The sequence below is a fragment of the Rhea pennata genome, chromosome 1 (genome assembly GCF_028389875.1).
Source record: "Rhea pennata isolate bPtePen1 chromosome 1, bPtePen1.pri, whole genome shotgun sequence".
NCBI classification, from domain to species: domain Eukaryota; kingdom Metazoa; phylum Chordata; class Aves; order Rheiformes; family Rheidae; genus Rhea; species Rhea pennata.
Window position 1 is genome coordinate 118,049,212 of NC_084663.1, and position 21,979 is coordinate 118,071,190.

The window sequence follows — 21,979 nt, forward strand, 5'->3', positions numbered from 1 at the left end:
AGCACCGTCTGTATATTCATATACAGACTAAAGGCTCCTGATAATGCAAACAGAAACACATGCCCAATTTCACCACCGTGAGAGTGTTGCCCTCAGACCCAAGGGAGCTAGTTATGGTAATGAAGTTATGCGCAGGCCTCCACAATTGCAGAATTGGGGCTTGAGTCTGTATCGCATCGAGATTTAAATGCAGATCTATTTGCCTAACTGTAGGCCTCCAAGCCTGAAAGTGCTTTTTCTCTTTGCGTTACCAATTCTAGTTTCTTCCAAAAGTACTTTGAATGTTAAATGAGGTTAAAAGGAGCCTCACAGAGCGCTGTGAGATTTCAGGCTGAAAAGTGCTATGAGAAAGGTACAGACGCAAGCTTATGAAACCCAAAGCCGTGACAAGCACACACTTTTTAAGAGCTCTTATTTGCAGTCTTCTTGGAAGCAGGGCCCTGTTTCCCCGCTCAGCTCTGAGGCTGTGGACACCTGCGAGTGCCGCGGAGGTTGCTCAGCCTCTGCAGCCCCCCTTCGGATGGGGCGGATGCGGGGCTGCCCTGCGCCTGTTGCTCTGTTTATAGCTGGGGAGGACACTTTTGAAAAATGAGCGAGTAACTGAAAAAATGTGGCAGAAATTAACAGCAAGAAACGACAGTGCGAAAAAAGCGTGAAACAGGAAAGAGCCAGTGACACTTGAACATTTTGCTGCTGCAGTGTTTTGTGGGGACGGAACTGCTGCAAAAGCCGCCGGGGGCTCTTATCAGCCCAGCTCAGGGACTTGCGGTTTTCTCGCTCTTGCAACCCTTCTTCAACTGTCACTTGTTTTTCAACAAACAGGATGCCTCCATTTAAGCCGACAGCTTCCCCGTAGCTTCACAGAGAGGGGCCACGCAGATCCTTCCCACGGGCAGGGCCGCTCAGCTCTGCCTCTCGGGAGAGCTGCCCCGGGTGCACCCCGAGCAGGCGCCACAGAGGGGACGGACCCTGTGCCTTCCTGCAGCCCTTCGCAGGTGGGCAGAATGAGGAGCAGGCAGTATCTGTGTGGCTGCTGCCCAGAGGAAAGGCTAAGTTTCCTCGTTGTTCACTTTTTATTATTCCACCTAAAAGCAGTTAGTAAGGAAAGCCTTGGGCTCCTCTGGGACACCAAGGACATCCAGGCTGCTCTGCTCCCTGGTCTGCACAATAGCTGCTGATGTGCTATCACAAGATGGTCACAGAGAAGGGGACAGCATGGTTGCTTTGCTCTGCAGTCACCCTCCAAAGGCTGGACCAAAGGTATGGGGCAGGACCGGCAAATGGAGATGCTCCCAGAGGTGGTGTAGGAGCCTTCGCCCTCACAGCTGGCAGCGCTAGAGCCTGTGGCAGAGGTGGGCCACACCATTGCTGGGCAGTCTCTCCTGCCCATTTTTCTCCCCCAGTGGTATTCAACACCCTGGCACTAAGCTTTGCTGCTCAGGTTTCTTGAGGAGCACACTATTTTTTTCAAGGTCATTTGTGCTGTCCTGTACAGAAGCCTGCTGTCTCTGCATATAAGCAAGGTATAAGCAAGCACAGGTTTCTATTCAAAAGTTAGATATGAGAAAAGCAAAACATACTCTGACCCTGGTCTGATAATTGCCTGGCCAAGAGCTAGCCTGTCAACAGAGGTGGAGCCCATGCCAATGGCAGCACGGGCTTTGCAGCAGAGCCACAGCAGGGCTCTCAAGCCTGAAAGCTTTTTTGACCCTGCCCATTGCTGTTGCAGCTCAACACTTGGGAAAGCAGAGAAATTAAGCTGTAGGATGAAACTTTCAGGGAGAATTAAAAAAAAACCCCAAACGTCTCTTCTGATACGTTATCTTCCACAAAAAAGAAGAAACACTGCTAAACTGAGGCATAGTTTCTTCTCATATCTTCCTGTCCCACGACACCAATCCCCAGCTTTGTTGGTCCCCAGGAGGTTTTTAGGGAGTATCTGAACAGTGACATTTTCATCCCTACATCTGCTGTCCCTGGCTGATCCTGTGCCCACTATCCTGCAGGTTCAGGGAGGCCAAAAAGCATCGCATACTGCCAAGATGGTGCTAAGCCAGGCTGAAGGAAACCCCCACGTATTGCTTTTCCTGTATTTGGGATTCTAATTAGCTGAACAAATGATGTGTCACAAATAGTTTGTCAGCTAATTGTATTTCCTCTCCTGTTCCAAACTGTCCCCAAACAGAAAACAAAAATTGTATTCTGGTTCACCTGTTGCTCAAAAGTCATTGGAAAATATTTTTCCTGGATTTTTTTCGAAGACTTCTATTTAAATTGCTCAATTGTGTCTGGAGATTTACAATATCTAGGCTCTGAATGGCTGAATGCAATGTTAAGCTAGTTTCTGATGAAAACATCTACTTTATCGCATTTAAAATTCAAAGGAAACAAGAAGCGATTACTTAGTGCGTAGTCGGGCTCAGAACCAAACGTCAAAAAAATTGAGGTTTTGTTTCCACTTCTCTCTCTCCCCTACACTTCTGATATGACCACTCTTCCTTGATTCTTCATCAGTAAAATGAGGATCACGCTATTTCCATACCAGTTTAAGCAGTTTCTAAATATGACTGTGTTTGGTTGTGGTCCTTCTGTGTATCACTTTGGCCCAGTATACACCGGAATGAACTGCGCAAAGCTCCTTTCTCAGCCTGCTTTTCTGTGGAGACAGGGCTGATGTGATCATTCCCATTCTCTCTGTATTTCTGCTAACTTTTCTGGTTTGTGGGTCATTTTAAACTAAATTTGACAGAGTGGAAGTGGTCTTTACTTCCCACTGCTCTCATGAAACATGGTAGTAGCATAGAGGCTTTTTTGGTGTCCCTAGCCAAAGGGCACCCAAACTTCTACCCGTAGAGAATTTTTAAGAGATTTCTCAGCAAGAAAAAAGCCTTCAATCAGATTTAAGCCTTATCAGATGTTAGAGAGTGCAGCCACAAGACACATGTCTGTAAGAAACCAGTTTTCACTAGTTCTGCCCATGAAAGCATCTCTTGGCTTTTTAAATGCATCAGACTAGACGTTTCTTGATTTCAGAACACAGGCTTCTTCCATCTGAAATTCTACCTTAAACCCAGCATTTCCAAGGAAAAGATTTTCAGTGGTTTTGCATGCTTTTGATCAAAAAACTCAAGTTAGCCTTTTGAAATTTCACAGTGAAGTGAAGCTTTAGGGATTTAGTAGTTACCTGGAAAAGACGACAGTAAACTCTCATGACAAGTTTCCTAACGCTTTTCCCCAGCTCTAATAATACAAGAGCTTTTTGCCACATTACACTGGTTATGGGGAAGGCCCATGCTAACCACACTATGAGAGCATTACAATTTGATAGAGTTAATATTCACAGCATAATTACCCTGATGTTTGGGGCAGATCTCAATACAGCCCGATCCTAGGGGCTTCCTTAGCAATTCAGTAACAACATGACAAGAACATTTAGATTTATGATGGCACTGATTACACCATTAGCATCTGCTTTGGCTTGAGACAAATCTCAGCACATTCCAGTTGCAACAGTCTCCCAAACCATGATGCTAAAAAAGGCCCCTATTAACATCATGCTAACGCAGGATGGTGAGTTACACATAGTAACACTGTGGTCCAAAATATGTTCTTACAGATACTTAAAATGTAATAACTACTGGTATTTCAAGTTATTTCTGGTTTGGCGGAGGACATGTCCTGAACTATGCTGATATCCGGTGCAGAACGTAAACCCAAATGAGTTGTGTTACCTGCTTCCTATAAGGCTCTCTTAAAGCTAATGCTGAAGTGTGATTCAATAAAAAAGGAAAAATAGAATGAAATTTAAGCTTTAATGACTGAGCCAATCTTTTGGCTCATCTTTTATCTACTTCACTGTAAATTGCATCAGAATTCTGATGCAAGCTGTCTACCGAGTTTCACATTTATTAGCATATGCTAAATATGGAAATGTAAAAGGCTAAGAAACTAGCAGAGAAATATTTCTGTCCTTCCTAGCTTCATTCTCCTCCCCTCCCCCACACACCTTCTAACTTTGCATTCGTGTTATTGCATTACCAAAATTAAACTATTAGGCTAAGCCTCAGGCAGAAGCCTTCTAGGAGAGGCTGGAAAAAGGAATACATGAACCGACAGAAAAACAAACACAGAGAACCCAGTAACACTCCATGTTCGATACAAAATTTGAGATTTCAGGAAGATTTATAAACCTCAGAGATGTATTCGCCATTTACACAGAAAGAACTGAATGTACAATTTGTTGGCACAGGACTGCCCACAAAATAAACAGCAAAAGTGCGTACCAGCACCATAAGAAGCCAGTTCTTCCATCTCTTTCCGATCTTCTACATCATCTGGGAAGGGGTAAGAGTGCAGCCATAATGATCAAAAGGGAGCAGTACCAGGTGTTAGGCATCGAATAAACAGGGTTTCTTTTGGCCATCTGTATCTATCTAATTCTAACCAAAGTGAGAAGCTGCTGGTGAAGAAAAGGTGAATAATTTAATAAGCAAGTAGGATGAGGATCTGAATAATAGGGAAACTTAGTTCAAACACCAAGCTTCAAACACCAAATTTGATCAAATGCCAGGGGATTATTCTCAGAGCACACCGTGGGAGTTACTTATATTCCATTATTCTGGCTCTGGCTGGCTCGCTAGCAAAGGCAGTTCTGAGCACCTGTGTCTCAAATGTCAGCAGCTGTGCGTGGTGTCTCCAACACCTACCAATCCCCTGAAATCTTGTCAGCCACAACTGGTTGAGTGTACATCCTATTTGAGGTGGAGTGCCATTCCCAGTGAAAACAGTGCTATATTTCAGAGCTCTGCTGAGGAAAAGGAGCTTTGTTAATACAAGGACTTCGCCAGGCATGCGACTTCTGCCACGTAATAAAATACTTCTTTTCCTTCTTGTCCTACTCCTAACATTCTCACTGTCCTTTCTGTGCTGGATTCCATTAAGAAATAAGTTTGCCATGGATTTTTTTCATGTCTGCTCCTTGAGAATCAAGTATATGATCCACATGTTTTTTCTTCAGTATGTGACAGCTGAAGGCATTTTGGTCTCCAGTTGCAGAACTGAAAGTTAGTAGTAAAATTAGTATGCCAGTTGTGTATTAGAAATGTTTGGCATAATTTGTTCACAGTAAACATTGCAAACTACAGAATTTCATGAAAACCTCAATAACAAGGTAGTTTATTCTCTCATTAAAAATAAAAAAAAGGGAGGGAAACATTGCTACAGCTAATTATTTCCTAAAATAGGACAGCTGAAGTTTTTATAAAAATTATTTTTTGAATTCAAATTTCATCTTGAATAGCAGTTTCAATGATGTTCAAATATGCAATATTTTAGTGGGGTTTTTTTGCCTACATTTCCCACAGAAAAAAGTATGCAGCAATGCCTTGCAGGAAAAGAGGCTGAGATCTTAACAAGCAAAGGACTTCAGACAAAATTCAGGGATTAGTGAAAAGATTTTCCTTGAAAACAGATTAGAATGTGGAAGTAAATTTCTCCATCGTGTTTTGGATATTATTTTAACAGAACTTCTGCATGAACAATTTGTATTAGCGTGAACTTTAAGAGAAGGCTATAATTCTGGGCTGTAACACTCAATTACTGATTGAAGTTACCTATTAGGAAAAAAGCTACCAAGCTGGCATCTTATGCTGTCATGGTTACCTGTGTGTGTCATTCCATCAGAAACTGTATGACTCATGTAAGGAAGTCGGTCCTGTGGGATTATGAGAATATATAAATAATAGAATTGTTCACGAATGATCTGGAGAATGGGAAGTATTTGCTAAGGAAGTTAGCAAAGGATAAATGAAAGAATTTCAGTCAAGGAGAGAACAACTCATGAACCAAAGAAGAAAAATGTGTTGAAAAATTGTTTAGTGAGGAAGAATCTTTCTCCTCCCTGTACTCGCTTTGGCTGTAGGGTTGGGGTTGCAAAAGCAAATGCCACTATTGCTATGAAAAAGCTAGTATTTATCAGTCAATGCCATGGAGCAAAATGTGAGATTTCACCATTATTTCCTACGCATTTGCTCTGCAGCACAAGGCAGGCACTGGAAGACAGTCATGCCCAGCTGGAGCCGCACGCCTGGCACGAGAGGCTCCCCACGATGCAGCACGGTGCCCTGCCTCGTCAATAACATACTCCAACATGGGAACAGAGGCAGCGTTTGGGCATAACAGGACTTAAAAAAGAAGAAAGACAGAGACTGGCTGCACTCTCATTTTCGAGCTCCTGCCCTGAGCTTGTACAACATCGGCCAACCCATGTGGACACCGCAGGGGTTGTCAGAGCTGGTCCGTAGCAGCAGTGTGGGGCTGTTGTATTTTCTAATCCCTTTCACTAGAGCGAAGGCTGAAAGGGGAGATAAAACAGCCTGAAAAAGCTCCAACTGCTTCTGTTTAAATAGCGCTTTTGATCTTGAACTGTGTGGTTTAGTCAAAGCAACGACATACCAAACCCTGAGGAGTGCAGGCCTCGGAAAGGGCTTTGTGTTGGTCTCAAATGGGGCTGGAGGAGGCATTGGAGGAATGAAGCTGCTTAGAGGAGATGGATGGAGTAAGGGGCAGCTGGGCTAATAATCATGTGAAAAGGAGCCTACCCATCAGCAGACAGCTTGAAACACCATCTCTGATTTACACGATGGAATTTTTTATTCAACATCCCTTGCAAGCATGGCAAAAAGGTACAGAAAGTGCTAGGACATCACTCCAAAACAAAAGGCAGGTTTGTAGTACAGAAGGGAATTGGCTTCATTACCTTATATTTCATATTTGGGAAGGTGTGAAGATGGCAGTGTGAAGAGTGGCTGCTGACCCAGGCTACACTGGCTATGGGACTTCTCATGGTTAATGCTGAGAGGATTTTATCCACAGGAGAATGGCCACTGTGGGTCTACTCCAAAGCCTAAGGAACTCATCAGAGTTTCTCCACTAGTTTCAACGACTCTTGGATCAGATGGCACATATGCAAAATACTAGGCCTCTTTAATTTCCCCAGTAAAATGCAAACCTAAATCATCTTCCTTGGTAGGGATGTCTTTCTAATGGCATAACTTCAACTCACAAGCAAGCTGTAAATCCTTCTTCTTGTTTTCACAGTTCTAATTAAAGCAGAACAGTCTCCCGAATGTGAATGAAATTATTGTATAGGTATAAAAGCGTTCATACTGGTAAAGCTTATTCCTACATAGTGAGGGAAAGAAGCTATTCAGGACCAATCTGTCTTTTCTGCTGCACAGGGTGAAATAGATGCATGTAAAAATATCAATATGCAGTAATATCAGTTATCAGAAGTTGAAATTGTTTTGGGCTGTGTAAAAAAAAAACGTAAAAAAACGACTGTTTGCCAGACATTATGATCCTTATTAGGAGGAAAAAAACCCCACAAAAATAGAAGTTCTGATTGTTCCATGAAACTTAAGTGATTTATCTCATCACTTTTAAACTTAAGTGATTTATTCTGTAACTTTTTGTTATTAACTAGGCAAGCCATTTCCAGTTTTTAGTTTTCACTCTACCCAGAATAGCCCATTTCATTTAGAAAAGCAAGTCATTTTAGAGGGTGGAGTGGAGAAAGCCTCACATCCTGGGACAAATGCTCTAATGCAGCAGGTATAGTCAGAATAAGTTCCAGTTCATATATATATATAAAAGACTAATTAGAAGCCTGAATCTTGCTTTGAATTTGCAGATGCTTACCATAAAAAATGTGCACGTGTTGAACACCATACATCATCACTTTTTACAGGCTCAGTCCAGAAGCTAAAGAGAGAATTAGTGTGGAGACTGAGGTTTCTGCTCTCCTCTCAGAGGTGGCCATCTCTCCAGGCTGTGTTACTGGAGGTCATTAGGAAGCATATGGGAAGCAAAGCACACTGAAGCTGCCTGTGTTGGGTTTATTTTAGCAAGAAGACAACTGTGACCTGCCTGAGTAGTTTCTGAGCACACTCCATTTCCCTCACCAGAGTAATGAGCAGAGTGCTTTCCACACACTATCTGTCACACAGGTATTAGTTCAGGTGAGATGGTGCCCACAAAATGGGAAGCCAGTCAGCGTAGAAGTGTGCACAGTATCTGCGATGTGGTGGAGAGAGGTTTAGCTCCTAGCACTGCTGCCAGCTTGGTGGAGCACCCCGAACAAGGTAACCACCATAGCTCCCTGCATCTGATCCACAGAGGTACAATGTACAAAGTGGTACTGAATTTCTTTGCAGAGCACATTGAGAATGCATGATATATGAGCAATTAAATTACCCCATACTGTAGTAACTGATTCATCGACCCTCATGCAAATGGGATAATAAGGACTTAACTTGAATGTATCTTCCAGCTATGAATTGTTACACCCAACCTATGCAAAACCCAAAGCTCATTTACGTATAGGCCCTGAAAAACAGAAACTTTTTACAGAAGTCTGATATTATCTAGTAACTGTATTGTAAAACAAATTACACTTCCTATGAACTGGGCGTAGCTTGTAGTCTCATATCAGTATTCTGCTCAGGATCATGTGCAATACAGACAGATGTTCAACAGTCATAGTAGCCTTGTTGTGTGAAGACTGATCATGTAGGTAAGGCCTTATTGCCTCTTGGAAAGCGCTTCCAGGGTTACTTCTTAGATCTGTTGCTGCACTCAACAGAAGTCCTGTCCCACTCTGTCCTTCTACAGAAGATCAGAGATGGCATGCACTAATGAGTGCTTCTGTTGGTGTTTCTCCTAAAATGAGTCCACTCATGTGAGAAAACACACCTTGCCCATTCCACTCTTAAACTCCTGATCACCAGACTTGGTGCCCAGTCACCTCAAAACTCCGCCTATAACCATGCATCATATGCCATAAATGATTGTTCCACCACTCACCGGTATTTCTTAGATGAAAGAGAGATGAAAGAGAATTTCATTCTCAAGTTTTAGTTCTGCTACTTTGAGTCATATGAAACAAACTTGTGCCTTAATTCTGTTTCTTTCAGGCCCTATTTCAACACTGGCATTCAGAGTTCACATCCTATTTTATTTATAACTTGGACTTGATCGTCACATTTTTCTGGATGTTTTTTTCCTTAGAGGAAAGAGCCAGCCGCACAGTAGTTAATGACAATTTTGTCACTAACTGGGTCGAGCCAGGGTGTTATCCTAAGAATTGGCTCTAGGGCATGTTTTCTGCTCCTGATGATGTCTACAGAGAAAAGGGGAAGTACATTTGCAGGCAGGTGGGAGTAGAGCAGTGCTAACTTAAATCTAGCTAGCGTGGATAATAACAGTAGTGAAAAAACAGAGGTACATCTCCTCCCTCTGCTCACCATTGCAGGATATATCAGCATTTCTGAGGAGCTGGCTAGTGGTGACTTAGAGCCACGTGATTGCATCTGTCTTTGCTTTCTATGCCAGACAGACAGTGCTTTGATTTTGCTCTACCAGCTTACCTTCCACTATCCTATGCTGCAGTAAGTATAAATAGAGATATGAATGCTGAAAGGCACACAGGCTCATCTGCCCACTGCAAAGGATGTGACACTGCTCCCAGCCTCCACTCAGCACACTCACTGCACTTAGGTTGCAGGTTCACCGAAACAGGGGACTGTGCAGGATGGTTTAACAATGCTTACTGAATTTGGCAACCTCAGATACTCATTAGAGGCTTCTGTAAATGCCCCAAAACCTCAGAGACATGTGTCTGGGGTGCACGACACAGGTATATACCAGAAAACCAGATAGAAAATGTACTTATGAGAGATGTATGCAGGACTGGGTCTGAGAACATGCAAGACATTTGTCACAGAGGAAACAGATGCTTGGCTGTGCTCTGTGGTGCTTCACCCATAACATTCAAGATATTTTGCAAAGGGTCACCCTTCTCTTTTAAAACCCCCAACAGAGCATTTCAAGGTCTTGGTCAATATCTTCCAAAGTTGCTGGTTTGACAAGAATTGTACAGCTTGCTCTAAGTACCGCTGTGTGAAATGTTTATAGCAAATTACATTAAACCTGACAGGTTTCAAGTTTCTTCACACGACATTCATGGAAAGATTTGTAAGAGAGGTTAGCCTTTCAGCTTACAGTCAAAACCCTACCTAAGGGCAGTTTCTGAGCACATCTTGAAATCATAGCTTCAGCATGAAACCAGACAAGAGAAAAAACACTGCAAGACAAAATACTCAGAAAGGAAAAGAACACCTCTCCCTCCCCCCAGCCTCTAATTCGGACTCTTTTGGGGTTCACTGGAATCAGAAACTCAAAACAAAAAGCACAGGCTGAAAAACTCAGGCAGATCAAAGCCAGAGAAAACGTTCTCACAGATCTTTGTGAAGTGAAACCACCCAATTTCGCAGAGTTTCACTTGTAAGCAGAAGTGGTAAGCCCTGTGGATAGTATTAAGGATGAATTGGAAGTGCTACTGGGTAGCAACTACCAGTGTTTTCTCCTTCTTGACTCTCTCAGTCATTTCTTTATGTCCATTTTCCCCTATTTCAATTGTCTGAATAAATTCTTCTAGAGAATTCAATGTTTTGAACTTAGTAACTTGGTTGTAAGCCCATGCCTTACTTTGCTAGGACTTAAGTGGAAGAAAAAGCCTTTCTTTTGAAAGGTATGCACTAGCAGTCTGAATTTTTAATTTTCAGTCTTTTTTTCCACTGGCGACAAGAATGAGGCAGCTTGCATTCAGTATCACTCTGGATATGCTGTCATATGCATGGACTTCTCCAACTCATTGTAGACTTTTGTAAATGTTCTACTACTACCAGCTTCTCCATTGTTGTCATCCAGCACTTTTTATTACACACTTGAAAGGAGATACCTGTAGCACTCTTCTACTATTTGGAAAACTGACTCAAGTCTATACAAATATTATTCACGCTCAAAAGATCACAGAAGAAGTAATGGAGGCAGCGTAATGTTTTCTTGTCCTTCTCTCAAACCAGTGATTCACCTAACCCAGTGTCCGATCTCTCCCAGAGGCTAGTACCAGATGTCTCAGAGGAAGCTGCAATTCATTTTGCAGATCACAGACCTGCTTCACAGGAAGCTTTCTTTCCAAGCTTTAACAGAGATTGGTTTGTGATCTAAAATATGGCAGCGAGAGACAAGGGGAGAACTTAACCCTTCCAAAGCTTGTTTTTTCTTTACCTTGCTGGTACATATTAAGAAACTGTTACCTATATTCATACTCGACTATTTTACAGGTCCTGCTAAACTCTTGGTTTCAAGGTAGGATTGGGTTCAAAGAGCAGTTGTTCCCTTTCTAGCCAACATAAATCAATCCTCTTACACAAAGCCAAAGCTACTTGTAGCCTACCCTGCTGCTGGACCAACACTGGTGCCCTATTCCAAGTGCCAGTCAGGCATCCATGTCTTTCAGCAGAGCAGCCCATGTGTTGGAGCAAAATCTTTATAGCTACGTGGTTCAGCCTTCCTCCTCCACCAAGTGACCAAGGCCAGCCAGATACTCTGCGGTAACCTCCTACATACAAACTCTTATGCTGTGCATATATGAGGCAGACAGGTTTCCCTTTCTTGTCACAGGGTGAACAGTTTCAAATTATCACTTACTGAGGTATCATAGCCGGCAGTCACTGTAGAGAACCAGCCCACCCTATCCTTTTCCTGCAAGAGGCATTTCCCTTCAGCTCCTGGACCTGCCCTACATTCCCCTTTTGTGCTCCACGAGGACAAAAAGGGCTCTGACACCAACACCTCTGCCCGGACCTTCAGGCAGCCACTTCAGAGGTGCAGCAGAGACTGCTGCGACCCAGCACATCCCCTGTGCATGTGGCAGGGATGTCAGAATAGAATGAGTTTCCCCTTTTGGTGGAACAGCCTCATAGTTTTGCAGAGAAATGCCTTAATCATTTCAGTAAGATTTCTTCTACTTACATTTTAAAAGCAAATATGTCTATACATCCAAGAATAGTAATTTCTTTGCCATTCTTGGTTTAGCTGTAGACTCTCCCCACTAGAATAAGATGATGCAAATATTCATTCTCTGTTTAAAAATAAAATTCTTTAAGAGGTCATACATTATGTTCTTAATCTTTTCAATATCACTGGTGTTCATATGCATGTAAAGATAAGCAGAGGGTTCTTTTGGGGTCATTCATTAGCAGTTGGACTAAATCATGATTATGTTCTGGTAGTGAAAAATAATGTCATTTATTTTGTATTCATACTGCTTACACTGGTAGTGTAGGGGAGAAACCTTTATTTCTCCTTAGAGAACTATCTCAATGCTAGAGTTCGATTCTCTGCTTAAAATGCACTCAAAGGCATTGCAAACAGCAAAGGCACAGCTGCAAACCAACAATATCTTATTAACAGCACGTGATAAAGGGCAAGCCAATCCGGGGTATCTGTCAACCAGCCATGACCACTAAGTCCTTGCTAATGCTGTCAGGCTCTCCCCATCACTATATAGAGTGGCTGCTTAAACACTGAATTTAGTATTTAGGCCCAGAATAAAATCTCTTGATCTTACCAGGGCAATGTATTCCTTTCTGTCAGGTACTTACCATACTTCACAGGAATTTCTGTGTACAGGTATAATCTACATTTGGTTGTTTCCCAAAGCTTTTAAATGAAAAAAAAGTCTCGAATAGAGAAAAGATTGTGCAAATCAAACGTGTAATTTTTTTTAGTTCTAGAAAGCCAAGACTTTTATGAGTTTTACTTCAATTTCATACTTAAAAGATGCAGCTAGCATTTTATTCTGCTGACACAGACTAATTGTTACAGTTCTGATAGTCTGCAAAAGTGCTGGAAAACTTTCCTCTCTACTCAGTGACAATAGTGTATTCTATTGTGAAAAGATAGGGTTCATTTACTATGGGAGCAAGTGAAAAGAGCTTTTCAAATACATTTCAGTGCTGTGTATTGTACATCTCCCAAAGAAACATGTCTTTTGACAAGATATTTTTAGTATCTGATTACTTTTAATAGTGCCACAAATCCTAAGAGTCTGAAATCTTTATCAAATTTTCAGCTATTTCTTTTTCCTCTGAGAAGATTGTCTAAGGATTAATGATCCCGCAGATGAGCCATGCAATGAGCTGGCTGCCTCCAAAGTCCTCCATGGGGAGGATGCTGCACTTTCCACCCTGCTGAGCTTGTTTGGTATTACATACCAGAGCCCAAAGGGAATAGCTATGCTGGCGTTAGATGCCTTTCTGCAGTACTCAATGCCCCAGTGTGCACCAGAACCACTAAAGGGCTGAGCCTGGAAACATTTATGACAGAGGAGGGTATTTGCCTTGATTTCATTTGGAATAATGTACTCTGCTGAATAAAAGCAGGGCTGTGGATAATGTTTAGCATGTAGCTCCAGAGAGGAGTGAAGTGAAGTCAACAAGACTTTGATGCGACACTGCCCCACTGTTCACACGGGACGTTTGGAGACAAACATTTGTACACAAGGAGGTCTCATACACTGCCAGCGCAAACTGTCACAACAATGCGGAGTCTCAGGTGACCTTGCTTCCTTCACTCACATATAGCACCAGGGACATTAGGAGTCTGCCTACATAAATCCAGTCACAAGGCCAGTCAGAGCCACTGACTTGCGATGGGAAAGAGTACACTACATGTAATCGTTCACAGAATCAGGCCGGGAAGCCTTTCAGAGCAAGGAGAGCTTCTTGCTACACTTAGCATTTGTAAAGGAAAATACCTGGGCTGGGCACTACTGGAGTATTATAACTAAGAAGGAAGTATGCAAAGTGTATTTTTTCCAAGTGGTAAAAAAGTGCTTTTGTGGATTTTTTTTTTCTGTTTGATAAGAAACCAATGAAAAATTGCACCACAATTCTTTGACGCCTTGATTAACAAAACACAACAAAGGCAAAACCAGGAGCAACCTTCTTTGCGTATTGAAATAATTAGACCTTTCAACAAAGGAAAAATGAGGAAAAAGCACTCTCCTGGAAAATATGATGCTTCATGCTATTTAGAGCCCCATAAAATCCCTGCAAAATGATTAGTCTTTCTTTGCAGGCAAAATTATTAGGAGACCTTACAAGACAGTCCAATGCCCTTAAGAAAGAAAAAAAGAAGTTATGGGAGTGAGGCAATACCATGTAACTGCCTAGGCCCCCTTTTAAAACCATATACACACTCTTTAAATGCAAGACATCCCAACGGGTCTTGTTTTCATGGTCTCCCTGTCGGAAAGATATCACTGCTGTGGTCCGGACGATGCAAACTAACCTGTGGGGAACCCTTATGAAACCAGCAAACCCCTCCTTCTACTATGAATATACACTAAGGTGGAATTTTGAACTACAGTGTGGCCAGTATAGGCCCAGATTTCAGAAACGAGTAACTGTTTTCTGCTGGCTGCACTGTAGCAGGTCACTTGGAAATGCTCATATTTTGTACTCCTAACACCAACCCCAGACCCATAAACTGAAACAGGACATTAGGAAAAAGAGGCTGTCATTAGAAGCAGAGCTGGTAAACATTTGAATGCGTTCAGCAGGCAGAGCACACCATTGGAAGTTTCAATGTAATCTTCATTTCTTTACCTAGTGGCAGAAGCGAGGACCTGGTGCGGTGTGATAGAAAAAGGGCCATATCCTTTGTGGTATACCACATTCAATTAATATGTCAGGCTTTCTATGTCTGTCACTGTTCACAGAAGCTGGAACAATTGTTCTGCTTCCCCACTCCCCTCTTTTTTTCCCAATTTTCACATAGTATCATGCTAAAAAAAGAGTTATGGATTTCCTTCTCAGAGAACTGCATGGACTGATAAAGTGAAATCCATGGCAGAAAACAACTTGTTATTTTTCCCTTTACCTCATAATTTCAGTTAAGAGAGAAACTGCAATAAATTTTGGCGGGAAAAAAAGAAAAGAGACAGTTTTGGACATTTCTAATCACCAGTCTATGTAAACACTATTGAGAAATATGGGTGAGAACAATCCACCCTAGGGATGATTATTTTTCTTGCTCCAAGGCCCAAGCATTACTCTTGTTGAGTCCAGGATTTTGAAATTGTCTGAAGTTCATTTGAATAAAGAGAGAAACAAAAAAGGAACTGCTGGAAAACTGTCACAGGCTTCCAAGTTTAAACACAATATTCTTTCGCAATGATGAAACGTTTGCTTTATAACTCAACTGACGTGCTGTTGCCCAAGCTTTTCTAGCACTGTACTGCTGGAGTTTGATCTTGCTTATGCTGGATAATGTACCAGGATCTGTACCAGCATTGCAAAAATACTGGACAAATACCTTAAGTTAACCACCACAATGGGGACCTAGTCCACGAACAGAATCCAAAATATTGGCATCGTAACAACCTTAGCAATAAGGACAACAGCAATAAGGAGGATACCAATATCCATGCTGAAGTGTTAAGCTACAACACTTGCTGGATTAACCAACTTTAACGAAACGCCACCTTCTCTAGCCAATAGAGACTCGGTCCTCGGTCTCCACTCAGCCCTTCTTGGGCTGTCTGAGCTCTGGCCCGTGACATGGCATCCAGCGTCCCCTGAGCTCACCCCGGGCTGGCTGTGCACTGCCACACATGACAAGCATGGCCCCATGAGGTTCACTTTGTTGCTTTAGCAAAGGCACACAATTTCCTCAAAAAGTCTTCCTGTGCTATGGATTGCAGTAAATATTTGTGTGAGTGAAGAGAGAGAAAAAAAGAAAGAGCTGATGAAAGGCGGGAAGATCTTTCTTGTTATTCTACCAGTATTGCTTCCTTTGCTTGGTGGCAGTGCTGAGGAAACGCTAGTACTGAGTGTGCTGGAGAGCAGTTAGCAGCTTTTGTAAACCTTCAGTATCTCCCTCGCGCAGACAAGACGACGCTGCAAGCCTGCGTGACTCATGCGGCGCAGCTCGCTGTGATTCAACTCTCAGTAAAAATAGACGCAGAGAGACCTTCAATACGCGGGGCAGAAAGAAGAAAAGGAAGCGAGAAGAGAGCGCTAATGTCTCCCTGCTCCACGCTCGCCCTGCGTTTGCACCGGAGGAGAGCGGCGGGGCAGGAGCAGCGCAGCGCTGGCGGTGCTGCCTGCTGCAGCACCGCCGCTGAGCCAAGCCTTCCGCATTCTCCAGCCTCCTTATTAATATGAATAACGTGTGACTCACGCTGACACCACCAGCAAGGCCAGGAAACTGTAGTCTGTAACTATAAAGAGTGATGAAGTGCTGCTCTCTCGCAGCGCCCGGCCAAGTCTGATGAGCGATCTGCGTATGGCTGTGTACGCGCTGTCATCCACGCAGGCACAGCCCGGCAAAGGGCTCGAGTGGCCAGGGGATCATGTCGAAGGGGAAAAGTTCAGTTGTATCATTGGCTATTTAGGGGGGTAGTTACAAGGAAGCGGACAAGTGTCTTGTGCTAGTCGCTGGCTTGCTAGTATGAATAACCCATGACTAAACCATTTACTCCACAGGGGTTTGTGAGAATATCAGAATGACCTTCTGCAAATTCTTTGTCACTGTTTAAAAAAGACAGATTGCTGAGTGATGCAGTTTAATTCCTGTCTCAGCCTTTAGAGGACTACTTCATTTCACTAAGCGTGGTTGCAGCCGATAATTCACAGTTATCTGAGACCTACAGGGCATCAACAGCAACTCTTGAGTTTATCCACACCACTTCTTTTCCTGAGCCACGTGAGTTGCTAACTTTAAGCAGGTTTCTAAGCTTTTTTGACTGCTTCCCAGTGAACATGCCTTTACCCAGCTTGAGAGTGTAGCATAAATGAGACAGTATCACGCTCTGCTGGCTGTGCACACGAGCTTGCTGCTTGCTCACTGTGTTTTAGTCTGCAATGTGTCGTATGCTCTTGGCTGTCATTTTTCATGGCAGTGGCTTGCAAAGTCCTAATTCTGCCAAAAAGAAGCAAAAAGGGCTTGTGCTGCTGCTACTGCATCTGCAGTAGTTCATGTGAATTATTCCAATGCACTTTGATTTATGAAGAGAAAATTCACCAGCATGCAATGACTATTTGAACAGCTCACATGAGTCCTTCTTATGAGCTCTTTAAAGGACTGATAAGTAATAAGATAGTATTTCTACAAGCTCAAATATTAGCTTCACTTAGAACTCCTCAAAGAAAACAGAAGCAGGAAACAAGATGTACTACAACAGCATCTCAAAATGCTTTCCAAACATGCATTTTCTTAAGTATGGGATAGTAAAAAGTATATTTAGAAAGTCTGAATGGCACTTACCTCTCAAGAAGTGCTGGTAAGAAGGAAGTGACTCAAATATGCTGTTTGAAGCCATTGTTTCCTCTTTAAAACTTACTCTCTCTTTAAAGTGAAGGAATATATGATTTCTTCTACCTTGGGAAGTGAAAAATGAAGAATGGTCATTCTTACCACCCTCCTCCCAGCCATCACTCTCTATTCGATCCCCGTGCCTCTGGAGCAACGCAAAACGGATTATAAGATTCTTTTGCTATATCAACTGCGAAATTGTTTCTTAAAAGAAAAAAAAAATAGCGGATCGGTTGTGGTTGATGATGCTTACCACTCTACGAAACTCTGTGGTTTGCAGTCAAAACGATTCGCCCTGCCTGCTGACCAATATCCCGGACCCGCTCTTGTGTGACTGCCTCTGTACCCAACTTGTGGTTCTGTGGTTGTTTATGAGGCCCAAAGAAGTGTTTCACACAACCAAAATTACAAATTTAACTGTTCCCCTTTCCATAACCTGCTTCCATTGGTCCCTTCTCATCATGTGACATGAGTGATGTCGACTTTCTTTTTTTCTTTCTTTTTTTTTTTTTAACTTTCTGAAGTCATGCCCTACCCACTCCACCTGCCCTCCCCGGGGCTGCGCGAGGCAGCGATGGAGTTTGCTGAGGGAGGGAAAAGAAAAATGACTCACAGTCCCTTATTCTACAAATGGTCTTGCTGAGTTAGTTCAACTCTGCTTGTTTTGTTGTTTGTGGTTTTTGGAACTACTGATTATTTTGATAGAGATTTCATTGCTGCTTATTCAATAGTAATTCAAACCTGGGTATTAGTCTGCTGCAAAGGCAGGATGTGTAAGTCATCCTGTAAAATATTAGGAATCAGCTGTAGGAAAGACTACTGGCTGGGAAAAGAACACTATAAAGAGGTTAAAAAAAAGGAAAGAAAAAAAAGCCCAGATATTATTCTGAACCTGTATGACTCTAAGGTGAGCTTGAAGGCACCTACTCTCTGTGAGCCACAAGAAAGGTTTGTAAGTTAATTTCATTGGCTCAAATCCTGTAGTCCTTCTTTAGGCACGAGTCCCATTCCCTACTGAAGGAGCACTACCCAAGAAAAGAAATGAGTAAAACCTTCTGGATTTAGCTCAGCATCTCTGGTGTGATAATGGGTCTGTCCTGTCCTGAATTCCTCCCTTTCCTTCCTCTCCTTCAAAAGAAGAAAAAAAAGTAAAAAAGGTCCTGAACCTAATAATCTACCAGCACTACTGGCTGTGGTTGCAATGCGTAGGTCATGGGGAGTCACTTACTACAGAGCAAGTAGTAAGTGCCACCTTTTGTCTTTTTTTTCCTCTCTTCCAAAGAGCGGCGAATAACGCTTTTGCACTTTTCCATGCAAACCACAGGATGCCTTGTACCTCTACAGCCTGGAGCTCAGCCCACAGCAGTCCAAAACCCACTAAAACTGTGCTAAGAAACCTGTGGCAATGAAAGAACTGCACTTTCCCTGCCTGCTCTGAGTGATGACCACGGTAAAAGAGTTCGCTTGGAATAAAAGCAAGAAGCCTTTGCAATGTTATCGAAAGCACTGGTAGGTGGAGCACAAATACGTAATAACGCATAGTTCTTCCTGCGACGAGTTCACAGTCAAAAGCTCCGGCATGTAAATACAGTTTGTGTGGATTGATCCCAGAACACTGACTTCTGTGGGCTCAAAGGAAGCACCCAGATCAATGAGCATGAATCAGTAGACCAAACTAGGCATTTAATGCATTTGGATATTTTTCTGCTTAATGCAACTTTGGAAATAGAAAGCCTTTTCCTAACACTGCTTTACTGCCTGCATTTCTAGTACAAAAGTAATTTACGTGGGCATCTTGACTTTCTTTTAGAGCCAGTGGGGAAACAGGTTTTCATCAGAAAAGATTCTGAAAGAGACTCTTCTTATGATGCAAAAGGATGTGTCAGTTCAGTGAAATATTGCCTAGGATGCTAGGAAGTTTTCCCAAAAGAATTTCCAGAAGAAATTGAACTTATGACTAGCAAGAGCAGGATGGTTAGGGCACTTTGCAGTGAGCCTGGTTCAAACCCCTGCCGTGCTTGAATCAAACCAGTAATTTGAGTTTGAGTTTTCTGCTTATTGGCTCTTCCCAAACCTACCACAAGGAGATAAGGTTTTTGACTAGTCTGGGGTGAGTCTCTCTCCACTCCCAGGGCTGAAGTTATTCCACTGCAAGATAAATAATTAAATCATAGAATCACAGAATCATAGAATCAGTAAGGTTGGAAGGGACCTCTGGAGATCATCTAGTCCAACCTCCCTGCTCAGCAGGGTCAAATAAGCATCGGCTGAAGATGAAACCTTACAGCAATGCTGTCTCTACAGAGTGCTTACTTTGGAGATAGGCGATCCAGGCCAAAATCTCCCCTTTGCTGTTATTGCCTGAAACAAGATTGAGACCCATCCAGCAGAGGGTTAAAAGGCACTCACACCAGTTTTGCCAGCAGCTAGGTGGTTAAGGTGCTCATCCCAGAAGCGGAAGAAGAGCAAAGCAAGGAACTCGGACCTATATCCTCCAGCTATGAGAAATTTTAAAAGGTCTGTTTGTTAAATAACTTTCCAGGGGGGAATACATTTTCCTGCCTGCCCGCCTGTGCAGGTGGGCGCTGCAGAGCCAGTGCCAGCAGAGGGAGCTCAGGCTGGGAATTCGCAGAGCCACAGTCCAGGGAACCATTCTCAGACTAAACAGAAGAAAATGAGAAGCTGGGCCAAGATTAGAGACTAAATGACTCAACAACATATAGGCGGGTGACCGAGTCAGGAATGGTCTCACGGATATTGGTTCCAATTCCCTCTCGCAGGAAAATTCTCTCTTAACTTTGGCAGTTTTTCATTTCTGTACTTTTCGCTCGGCTGTGCAGTTGGGTTGTGCCATACGTTCCAGCATCACTGGGAGTAAAATATGCAGCCATACACTCAACCAGCATGCTAAGATGATTTCAGCTTCACTCTTTGAGGGTGACTGCCCCACAAGCCTAATTAGACCAGTTAAACTTGGCTGGTCAGAGAGTGGAACCAGGACCGTATGGCACATTCACCCGAGCATAAGCCAAGCCCTCAAATTTCAGACAAACTGCCACCATGTGATAAAGAGATTTTTAAATCAGGGACATCGAGAAGATATATGATGTGGTGAGTTACGTGTGACTGTATATGTGCTCAGTCCCAAAGAGCAGCATGTAGCAGGAAGATTTTCACTGACAGTGGAGGTTTCTGATGACAGGAACACATTTCAGTGAGTCTAAGGGACCAGGCTACTGCATGTCTGTGCTTTGGCAAAATCGTTATTCTAGAAGGGGAAAATGAATTTACTTGGTTCTGACCCTTTGTTTTGGTGTTCAGGAAAGGGATTCTTCTTGCAGGAGCCCTGGTCCCTGGTCCTTCAAAATCACAGCTTGAAGCCATTATTCTTGCTGCATTTTGTTTCTCTTTTTCTAGTAGTCAATGGGATGGGGCAGGATGGCTCCCAAGGCTGTGACAGACACACAGACAGCTACAGCATGTGCTGAAACCACCCGCAGGGCTCTGGGCAGAGCCAGGAGGACAGCGTGCCAGCACACAGCGAATGTGAGCTATGTTAATACCTTCACCTCAGTCATCTGCCATGAGGGCCATGGCATAGCTATGCTATGCCAGAAGCAACAGTTGGGCTGGTTTTGTCATCTCACAGCTAGCGCGGATGATGCAAGGGAAAAGGCTGAGCGTTTCGACATGTAGCCTGCCGCTCTGCTGACTTTGCTTTGCCAACAGTCAGCTGCAAATATCACACAGGGATATGTTTTACTAAGATCTAACCACCGTGAATTTTCAGGCTGTGCTACGTGGATCTGTGCTACACCCGAGCAAGAGAAGAGACGGCTCATCTGCCAGACCACTGCTACACTGGTCAGAGAAGCCCTGGGCAAGGTTTCTGGCAATGGTGAATGCACCAAGGCACCATTTTATAACGACTGCACATCAGCTGTTCCTACAGTCTTACACTTAATCTTTGTCAAAATGCATTGTTAGTATAGCTGAGCATTGTTCAGAGGAAAAGAGCAAATTAGAATATTTCACAATCCGTGCCCTAAGGAGTGCATCAAAATGTTGCTATGTGAGCTATGCCACCATTAAAGCCAGCTGCACAGATTGTTTTTTAAAGCTGTCCTGTATTTACTGTAAACAGAGGCCCTTAGAAAACTCATGTCACTAGTACTTAGACATCCTTGCTTTCTAATGAATAAGATGCAAGATAATGGTTAACCTTAAGGGAGTAATATCAGTCTTAGATGTAAAAGTCGACACATCATGAAACAAATTAAAAAGCGATCACATGACAATGAAAAAATCAAATTATTGTGCCAGTAGTCATATGCTTAATTTGGTATATTGGGTGGGAGTCGAAGTTTTAGTGATACCAGAGAATTTATTTCCTGAATTAGTGCTGCTGAGCGTGACCCCATTAGCTAGGGTTATTAGCTGGAACATGACCTCTAGTAAACAGGCCCTGACACTGGGCATGTATGTACTCGGAAATCTTACTCTGAGTCAACAGATCCCATTGGGAATCTCATAAAGTTGCAAACATTCAGAGGAAAAAAAGAAAGTGGTCCAGCATAAAACTAACAGATATTTTCAGATTTTTATAGGCAAATACTTAAAGTTTCACTGAGAGGCTAATTTAGGAATTATAAAATAGGAGAGGCAAAATTCTGAGCATCTAGATTTATCAGTCTCTGCATCTAAACTCTCTTTTTCCCTTTGCAGAGCACACCAATCACCTGACACCAGCAAGGCA

General features: G+C 42.9%; 1 long non-coding RNA gene across 1 annotated transcript; it reads left to right on the plus strand.

Annotated features, from left to right (window-relative positions):
- The first annotated feature begins 16,497 nt into the window (after positions 1 to 16,497).
- On the plus strand, positions 16,498 to 21,317 carry LOC134139129 (uncharacterized). The gene is made up of 4 exons (XR_009958073.1): positions 16,498 to 16,614; positions 18,548 to 18,732; positions 20,644 to 20,769; positions 21,014 to 21,317. It is a non-coding gene; the product is annotated as an uncharacterized LOC134139129 (long non-coding RNA).
- The last annotated feature ends 662 nt before the right edge of the window (positions 21,318 to 21,979 follow it).